At 40.9% G+C, this 10724-nt stretch overlaps 1 non-coding gene across 1 annotated transcript; it reads left to right on the top strand.

The window, feature by feature from the left end:
* The first annotated feature begins 10152 nt into the window (after window positions 1-10152).
* Window positions 10153-10259, top strand: LOC130464454 (small nucleolar RNA R71). Its single transcript, XR_008924867.1, has one exon. It is a non-coding gene; the product is annotated as a small nucleolar RNA R71 (small nucleolar RNA).
* The last annotated feature ends 465 nt before the right edge of the window (window positions 10260-10724 follow it).

Below are 10724 nucleotides of genomic sequence, written 5' to 3'. Positions count from 1 at the left end.
ATTCAAGAGCTTGATTGCCCAATGTGCTCGGTGCTCAAGTTCCACCGGTAAATGACATGCCTTACCATACACAAGCTTGTAAGGAGTGGTACCAATTGGGGTCTTGAAAGCGGTTCTATAGGCCCACAATGCATCATCTAGCCGACTAGACCAATCCTTTCGTGACCTATCAACCGTTTTCTCCAAGATCAACTTCACTTGTCTATTGGAGATTTCAGCTTGCCCACTTGTTTGGGGGTGGTATGCCAATGATACCTTGTGCTTCACACCATATTTCTCAAGTAAAGCTTGGAAAGATCGCTTTGCAAAATGGGATCCTCCATCACTTATAATGGCACGTGGCACTCCAAATCTCGGAAATATGACTTTCATGAACAATTTCACCACCACCTTTGCATCATTTGTAGGAGATGCAATTGCTTCTACCCACTTAGACACATAATCAACGGCAAAAAATATATACTTGTTTCCAAAAGATGAAGGAAACGGCCCCATGAAATCTACTCCCCACACATCAAAAATTTCCAATTCAAGAATGTTGTTTAGAGGCATTTCATTCCTCCTTGAGATATTGCCGGTTCTTTGACACCGGTCACAAGCCTTGACTACACCCCACACATCCTTGAACATTGTGGGCCAAAAGAATCCACATTGCAACACTTTTGCCATTGTCTTGTTAGCACTCATATGCCCTCCAGAAGGTGAGGAATGGCACATGTTGATAACACTTTCAATCTCATTGCCGGGAACACATCTTCGAAATAGCCCATCAACTCCTTGCTTGAATAACAAAGGATCATCCCAAAAGTATTGACGAACATCATGAAGAAAACTTCTCTTTTGTTGATAAGTGAGATCCGGAGGGAGAATGTTGCAAGACAAGTAGTTTGCAATATCCGTAAACCAAGGGGCCAGAGTATCAAGAATAGCAAAAATTTGATCATCGGGGAATGAATCATCAATTGGGATTGAATCAATCACATCTTCATTCAAGGTCAACCGTGAGAGATGATCGGCTACAACATTTTCCGCACCCTTCTTGTCACGGATTTCAATATCAAACTCTTGCAATAGAAGGATACCTTATCAACCTTGGTTTAGCATCTTTCTTGGCAAGCAAATATTTCAAGGCCGAGTGATCGGTGAAGATGATCACCTTTGAGCCTACCAAGTAAGATCTAAACTTCTCCATAGCATGAACAACGGCAAGTAGCTCTTTCTCCGTAGTGGCATAGTTCCTTTGGGCTTCATCTAATGTCTTGCTAGTATAATATATGGCATGGAGCTTGCCATCCTTCCTTTGACCAAGAACCGAACCAACGGAAAAATCCGATGCATCACACATGAGCTCAAAAGGGAGCTCCCAATTTGGGGGTTGGATAATTGGTGCCGAAATCAACGCTTCTTTCAACCTTTCAAATGCTAGCAAACAATCATTAGTAAACACAAAGGAGGCATCTTTTACCAAAAGTTGAGCGAGCGGCTTAGAGATTTTGGAGAAATCCTTTATGAACCGGCGGTAAAATCCCGCGTGTCCAAGAAAGCTCCTCACCCCTTTCACATTTGTTGGGGGTGGGAGGCTCTCAATTACCTCAACTTTGGCACGATCAACCTCAATGCCCCTATTAGAAATCACATGACCAAGCACAATACCTTCTTCTACCATAAAATGACATTTTTCCCAATTCAAGACAAGGTTCACCTCTTGACATCTTTTTAAAACTTTAACAAGGTTAGCAAGACAAATATCAAAAGATGAACCACAAACTGAGAAATCATCCATGAAAACCTCAATAGAAGACTGAAGCATATCGGAAAAGATTGACATCATACACCTTTGAAAAGTCGAAGGTGCATTACATAATCCAAAAGGCATCCTTCGATAAGCATAGGTGCCAAATGGACATGTAAAAGTAGTCTTCTCTTGATCCTCGGGTTGGATAGGAATTTGGAAAAATCCCGAAAATCCATCCAAGAAACAATAGTGACTATGGCTTGCCAATCTTTCCAATAATTGATCAATAAAAGGGAGGGGAAAGTGATCTTTCCGGGTGGATTTATTCAATTTTCTATAATCAATGCACATTCTCCACCCGGTGACCGACCTTGTAGAAATGGCCTCACCTTTCCGGGTGGATTTATTCAATTTTCTATAGTCATTACTCCCTTTTTGGGAACTACTTGAACCGGGCTTACCCATTTACTATCGGAGATAGGATAGATAATACCCGCTTTAAGTAGTTTGACAACCTCATTTTTCACCACTTCTTTCATGTTTGGATTTAATCTTCGTTGTGGTTCAATAGAGGAGGCATGATCATCATCAAGCAAAATCTTATGCATGCACAATGAGGGACTTATCCCCTTAATGTCATCAATTGTATAACCAATAACACTTCGGAATTTTCTCAAGATAGTCAAAAGTTTTTCAAGAGAAGTGTTATCAAGCTTAGCATTAACAATAACGGGATAGTTCTCATTGTCATCAAGAAAAACATATTTAAGGGAAGGGGGAAGGGGTTTGAGTTCGACCTTATGAGGAGGCGTAGTCCTCTCCACTTTTTCATCCACTTGTAGCATTTCGAACTTTCCACGGTGGACCGGTGCTTCATCAAGGAGCATCTTGTACCCCTTTACTTCCTCACTTTCCTCAAAATCTCTTCCCATTATGATAGCTTGCAATGGGTCTTTTCACTTCAATCATTTCTCTAAATTCCTTCAAGTCCTCTTTCAAGGTGTCAATGCGGTGGACTTCATTCATCAGGTGAGTTCATTGCTTGTTGAAGAGTAAAAGTGATTTTCTCATCTCCAACATTCAAAGTCAACCGCCCATCTTTCACATCAATAACAACTCCCGCCGTAGAAAGGAAAGGCCTTCCTAGAATAAGAGGAACCTGATACGGTTATGGATGAAAGTGATAGTCTTATGCTAGCAATTGGAACCAAAACTGATTTGGGTTCAATGGCTCATTTTGTGTGCATGGTGACTTGGATTGAGTGAGCTCGTTATATGGTCCTTATTATCAAGGTGGTACGTTAATCAAACTGGTCCGTTTAATCACATTGGTCCGCTTGTTTAAACAGATTGTACGCACTTATTATTTTAATTGCTTTGGTTAAAGTCGGTTTAATAAAGTGATATTTGTTTAAACCCCCAATTTAAATTCAGTCATTACTTAGCTTTGATTATTGCTGTTTGTAAGGAGAGTTTTAAGCCTTTGTAACCTCCAATTTAGTGACTGAATTAGGAGGCTTTAGAGCTTGTAACTGCCAGTTTTAAAGGCTCTTAAATGGCTCTTAATTAGCCGTTTAAAGCTCTTGTAGCTGTTGGTTTTTGGCTATTTATAGTCAGCTTCTTGATTGGAATAAACAACCAACTGGATGATTAAAACACTTGTTTGTTACATTTCGAATTATAGTTTATAATTCAGCCTTTTTCTTTGTTTTCGACGCGTTTCCTATTCAAAGAACTGATTGTGAGTCAATAGGTCTTGTCTTGCATTCACGATCAACGAGTTAAAGGTCTAGCTTGTTAATCAACTATCCTTGTTTATACAACGAGTTTTTAAACTCGTATCATTAGTGGTATCAGAGCTGCTGTTCGTGTGATCCGCCCACAAAAAAAAAAAAAAAAAAGAGCTGCTGTTCGTAATTCTTACAAACTGAAATATGGATTTTGATGATCCTGACTTTCTACAACATCTCCAAGAAGCCTTGAAGAACGTTAGAGATGGGGGTATCGTAGGCCTCCTAGGCGTGATCTACGGGCTATGGATGAATTCAAAGTCACCGAACTTCCTGAATTTGTTGGTGGAACAGATCCGTAAGCCTATTTGGAGTGGGAGCGCAAAATAGAGAGAATGTTCGATTTCAAGGACATTGATGATGAGAAGCGTTGCAAATATGCCATATTGAAGCCAGGACGAGGGGCTTCATTGTGGTTCGAGGGACTGAAATCCAAGAGAAACTTGAAGGGAAGGAGAAAATTACCTCTTGGGAGTCTTTGAAACGTAAGCTACGTAAAAGGTATGTGCCAACAACTCATAGAATAACAACTTATCGTAAAATTGCCGAATTGAGGCAAGGAAAAATGAGTGTGGCTGAATATATTGATGAGTTTGAAAAGTTGTCCTTAATGGGAGAAATTGAGGAAATTGAGGAACAAAAACTGTCCAGATTTTTAAGGGGTCTAAATTATAATATTGCCAATACCGTAGACCTTTATCCATATTCTGATTTTGACACTCTTTGTGGACTTTGTTTAAAATTGGAAAATCAAGGGAAGGCAAAATACGGGGGAGGGTCTAGTATGGATGGTAAAGCCAAGTCTTGGGCTAAATCCGAATCTAGCTTGAAACCAAACACATCACCTAGTACCGTAGGTTCAAGTAATTCTACGGCTGCCCCTAAACTATCTAACCCAACCAAAGAAACAAGTCTGTCCAAGGTGCGTTGTTTTAAGTGTCAAGGGTTTGGGCATTATCAAAATGCGTGTCCAAATAAACGAGTAGTGACCTTGAGAGAAGCTGTTGAATGTCGTGAGGAGTTGTTTGAAGAGGAAAAGAGGTTGGGGGACCTATTTGTGTTTGATGAGAGTGGTGATGAGGAGGAAGAGGAAGGGTATGAGGCTCCAATTTATGACACAAATCTGGTTCTTAGAGCGCTACAAACTCAAATTTCACCTACTGATCTAGACCAACGAGATCAGTTGTTTCATACTAAATGTCTAGTGAAAGATAAGTGGTGTAGTGTAATTGTTGATGGGGGGGAGTTGTACCAATGCTGCTTCTAGTGAAATGGTGTCAAAATTAGGCTTAATCACTACTGCCCATCCTAGGCCATACGCACTCAATTGGCTTGATGATGGTAATAGTGTAAAAGTGTCGAAGCAAGTAAGGGTTGGTTTGACTATGGGTTCGTATGTGGATGAAGTTCTTTGTGATGTTATTCCTATGGATGCTTGTCATATTTTGTTGGGTCGTCCTTGGCAGTTTGATAGGGACGTGATTCATAAAGGGAGAAGCAATGAGTATGAATTGAGAGACAAAGGCAAGAAAATTGTGCTAAAGCCTATGTCATCTCAAGCAGTTCGATCCATGAGTGTGAAACAAAAGAAAAAGCCGAATCTCACCATGTTGGCTAGTGAACGAGAAATTGAGCAAGCTCTTGATCACGGAGAGTCGGTGTATTTGCTCGTGGCTAAGGAGAGTCCAATTGAAGGCCAAAATTGGAAAGAAGGCAGTCCCATTGCCGAATTGCTGTTTGAGTTCAAGGATGTATTTTCGGATGAATTACCACCAGGTTTGCCCCCTATTCGTGGTATTGAACATCAAATTGATCTTATTCCAGGAACTTCTTTGCCTAATAAGGCTGCCTATCGTTGCAATCCGGAGGAAACAAAGGAATTACAAAAGCAAATTGATGAACTTGTGAATCGAGGCTATGTTAGAGAAAGCTTGAGTCCATGTGTTGTTCCGGTGTTGCTGGTGCCTAAGAAAGATGGAACATGGCGAATGTGTGTTGATAGTAGGTCTGTGAATAACATTACCATCAAGTATCGTTTTCCAATTCCGAGACTTGATGATATGTTAGATGAGCTCCATGGTTCGAAGTTGTTCTCAAAAATTGATTTACGAAGTGGTTATCATCAGATTCGGATGCGTGAAGGAGATGAGTGGAAAACGGCTTTCAAGACAAAACATGGTTTGTATGAGTGGACCGTCATGCCATTTGGTCTCACTAATGCTCCTAGTACGTTTATGAGGCTAATGAACGAAGTGCTTAAATCATTTTTGGGCAGATTCGTTATGGTATATCTTGATGACATCTTGGTGTATAGTAGGAACGAAGAGGAGCATCTGATTCATTTGAGGGATGTTTTTGAAACACTTAGAGCTCAAAGACTCTATGGGAAGCTAGAGAAGTGTTCATTCCTTGTTGACAATGTTGTATTCTTGGGCTATGTGGTTTCGAAAGATGGAGTGTCCGTGGATCAGTCCAAGATCGAGGCTATCAAATCGTGGCCTAATCCTAAAACTATAAGTGAGGTGCGTTCATTTCATGGTCTTGCTTCATTTTATAGACGTTTCATTCGTCATTTCAGTACTATTACTAGTCCTATCACTAGTTGCTTGAAGAAAGGTGCTTTTGTATGGGGAGAGGACGCTCAAAAGGCGTTTGATGTGATTAAAGAGCGTTTGTGTGCTGCTCCTATTTTGGCGCTGCCAGATTTCTCTCAACCTTTTGAGGTCGAGTGTGATGCTAGTGGAGTGGGGATTGGTGCTGTTTTGATCCAAGGTAAGCGTCCCATAGCTTATTTTTCGGAAAAGTTAGGGGGTGCTCGTTTGAATTATTGCACTTATGATAAAGAGTTCTATGCCATTGTTAGAGCTTTGGATCATTGGAGTCATTATTTGCGTTCTAGCCACTTTGTTTTGCATTCTGATCATGAATCTTTGAAGTATATTAATGGGCAACAAAAATTGAGCCCAAGGCATGCTAAATGGGTTGAGTTCTTGCAATCCTTTCATTTTTCTTCGAAATACAAAGATGGTAAAAGCAATGTGGTGGCTGATGCATTATCACGAAGGTACACTTTGCTTGCTACACTTGATGTTCGTTTGTTGGGGTTTGAGACCTTAAAAGATTATTATCATGATGATGGTGATTTTGGAGTTGCATTCGAGAAATGTGCAGTTGGTGCTTATGGGGAGTACATGTTGCAAGATGGGTTTCTTTTCAAAGGTAATCGCCTTTGTATTCCTAAGCATTCAATTCGTGAGTTACTAGTGCGTGAGGCTCATGGTGGAGGATTGGCTGGTCACTTTGGTATAGCCAAGACCTTGGAAATCTTGAGAGAACATTTCTTTTGGCCTAAAATGTTAGGTGATGTAACGAACATTGTGAATAAATGTGTGACTTGTCATATGGCCAAGAGTTCTTTCAAATCCGGTTTATACTCACCCTTGCCGGTTCCAGTTCGCCCTTGGGAAGATGTATCCATGGATTTTATAGTGGCTTTGCCTCGTACTCAAAGAGGTAAGGATGCTATTATGGTCGTGGTGGATAGATTTTCAAAAATGGCTCACTTCGTTGCTTGTCACAAAACGGATGATGCTTGTAATGTGGCTGTTTGTATTATAAGGAGATTGTTCGTTTGCATGGAATTCCAAAGACTATTGTTTCTGATCGAGATTCCAAGTTCTTGAGTTACTTTTGGAATACATTGTGGAGAAAGGTGGGAACCAAGTTGTTGTTTAGCACTTCACATCACCCTCAAACTGATGGGCAAACAGAGGTGACAAATCGAACCTTGGGAACGCTATTGAGAGGGTTGGTAAGTAAAATGCAAAAGGATTGGGATGTCAAGCTTGCTCACGCTGAATTTGCTTATAATCGGTTTCCTACTTATGCTACTGGTCATTCTCCATTTGAGGTAGTATATGGGATTAATCCATACTTGCCCTTGGATTTAATTCCATTACCAAAAGATGAGTTGGTTCACAAGGATGCCGATGCTAAGTTAAAGTCTATGATGAAACTGCACCAACAAGTTCGTGAGCGAATTGAAGCTATTAATGCCTCTTATAAACAGAAATCAAATAAGAATCGCAAACCGAGGTTGTTTGAAGAAGGTGATTTGGTTTGGGTTCATTTAAGGAAAGACCGTTTTCCAAGCAAACGCAAGAACAAGCTTATGCCTAGGGTTGAAGGTCCTTACAAGGTGGTTGCACGTGTGAATGATAATGCTTACAAGATTGAGCTTCCGGGAGACTATGGTGTCCATGCTACTTTCAATGTAGGTGATCTTTCACCTTATCTTGATGATGATGGCCTTGCTGAATTGAGGTCAATTCCTTTTAAAGGGGGAGGGGATGATACGGTTATGGATGAAAGTGATAGTCTTATGCTAGCAATTGGAACCAAAACTGATTTGGGTTCAATGGCTCATTTTGTGTGCATGGTGACTTGGATTGAGTGAGCTCGTTATATGGTCCTTATTATCAAGGTGGTACGTTAATCAAACTGGTCCGTTTAATCACATTGGTCCGCTTGTTTAAACAGATTGTACGCACTTATTATTTTAATTTCTTTGGTTAAAGTCGGTTTAATAAAGGGATATTTGTTTAAATTCCCAATTTAAATTCAGTCATTACTTAGCTTTGATTATTGCTGATTGTAAGGAGAGTTTTAAGCCTTTGTAACCTCCAATTTAGCGACTGAATTAGGAGGCTTTAGAGCTTGTAACTGCCAGTTTTAAAGGCTCTTAAATGGCTCTTAATTAGCCGTTCAAAGCTCTTGTAGCTGTTGGTTTTTGGCTATTTATAGTCAGCTTCTTGATTGGAATAAACAACCAACTGGATGATTAAAACACTTGTTTGTTACATTTCGAATTATAGTTTATAATTCAGCCTTTTTCTTTGTTTTCGACGCGTTTCCTATTCAAAGAACTTATTGTGAGTCAATAGGTCTTGTCTTGCATTCACGATCAACGAGTTAAAGGTCTAGCTTGTTAATCAACTATCCTTGTTTATACAACGAGTTTTTAAACTCGTATCAGAACCTTGGAGTCTTCTTCCATCTCCATAATGACAAAATCACAAGGCACAAAAACTCTTCCAACTTGGACCGGGACATCTTCCAAAACTCCCAGGGTGTTCTAACCGAACGGTCGGCTAGTTGAAGTGACATCCGTGTAGGCTTCATTCCCCCAACATTTAGCCTTTGAGCCATAGAGAGAGGCATAAGGCTAACACTTGCCCCAAGATCACAAAGGGCATTCTTTGGCTCTAGATCACCAATCCTCACCGGTATTGAGAAGCTACCCAGATCACTATGCTTTTCTAGAAGCTTGTTTTGAATGATAGCACTCACTTCCATAGGAAGAGAAACGGTTGCTTCTTCAAGCTTTGCCTTGTTGGTAAGAAGTTCTTTCAAAAACTTTGCATAAGTTGGCATTTGTGCCATGGCATGGAGGAAAGGAATGTTCACTTGTAACCCCTTCATGACATCAAGACACTTAGAATATTTCTCATTCAACTTCTTCTCAACCACCCTATGAGGAAAAGGGATGGGTGGCTTGTAGGGCTTCATGGGAGCTTTTTCACTCTCCTTAATCACAACCTCTTCACTCTTTGAGTCACTCTTCTCACATTGTGTTTGCTCACTTTTCTCACTTTGCACTCTTTCACTCTCAACTTTCTCTTCTTCTCCACATCCCTCATCTCTCTTTGTGGCTACCTCTTCTCTCATGACCGGACCTTCATAGCCTTTTCCCGATCTCAAAGTGATTGCTTTTATGTGCTCTTTTGGGTTCAAAACAGTTTGGCTCGGAAGTTGAGGACCGGAACTTGAAGAAGAACTTCCCACATGTTTTGCAATTTGACCCAATTGAGTCTCTATGATCTTGTTGTGGGCTTGGAGTTGTTGGACCGAAGAAGTTACCTCACTTTGGCGCTTGTCGATATCCACATTTGTCTTGGTTTGATGAGCAATGAAAGTCTCCATGATGGACTCAAGATTTGACTTTTGAGGAGGAGCTTGATTGAATTGAGGCTTAGGTTGAGATGAAGCTCCTTGATTGTACCCACCTTGGTTGTAAGCACCTTGATTGAAACCCGGTGGCCTATATGGTGGAATGGGTGTTGGGCGTTGAGGAGCTTGTTGTTGTTGAGGAGGAGGAGGTGGTTGAATCCCTTGATTGTCCTTGTATGAGAAATTTGGGTGGTGTCTCCACCCCGAATTGTATGTTTGAGAATAAGGATCAAATCTTGGATTTATGGCCGCCGCTTGCTCCATGGTGAGTTACAATAAGAAGATAGATGATCAACACCTCCACAAATCTCACAAGACATTACTTGGACCGGAGCACATGTAGAACCCATGTTAGAATTTTCAAGCCTCTTTGCTAGCATGTCAAATTTTGAGTTCAAGAAATCAATGGTGTCAACCTCATGCTTCCCACCAACACTTTTCTTCGGAGTAGCTCTTCTATCACTACCCCATGCATGGAGTTTTGCTATTTCATCAATCATCTTCTCCACTTGATCCACCGGAAGCTTCTTAAGTTGACCACCGGCACCTGCATCTAGGTGAGATCTCGATGTAGGATGTAGGCCATCATAGAAGCTTTGAACAACAAGCCATTGGTTGAAACCATGGTGAGGGCATGATCTAACATACTCCTTGAATCGCTCCCATGCCTCACTCAAAGTCTCATTCTCTTCTTGAGTGAAATTTGTGATCTTCCGCCTCAATTCGGCGGTCTTCTCGGGTGCACAATATTTATCAAGAAAAGCCTTTGTGACCTCATTCCAAGTAGTCAAAGAACCTTCCAGAACCGTTCTCAACCAATACTTTGCCTTATCACGAAGAGAAAAATGGAACATATGCATCTTGACAAACTCATCGGTAACACCATTTTGCTTAATAGTAGCACAATCTCATAGAAGTTGTCCAAATGTGTAAAAGGACATTCGGTTGGTGCCCCTCCAAATTGATCAAGCTTTATCATCCGGATTAATGAGGGTGACAATTCAAAGTTATTGACCGTCGTAGTGGGTAGCAAAATTCCACTACGAAGCTCAAAACTTTCCGGATGCCCATAATCTCGGAGTAGGCGTGGCTCCGGAGGAGGCGGTCGTGGAGGACCATCATCTTCCATGATGTCTTCTTTTGATTCTGAATCGGTGTAAATAATTTGAGGTTGAGAAACACCTCGTAGT

Source organism: Spinacia oleracea, chromosome 6, assembly GCF_020520425.1.
Source record: "Spinacia oleracea cultivar Varoflay chromosome 6, BTI_SOV_V1, whole genome shotgun sequence".
Classification (NCBI taxonomy): Eukaryota; Viridiplantae; Streptophyta; class Magnoliopsida; order Caryophyllales; family Amaranthaceae; genus Spinacia; species Spinacia oleracea.
The sequence above is the reverse complement of the archived record's forward strand: the minus strand, read 5'-3'. Positions and strand labels throughout refer to the sequence as shown.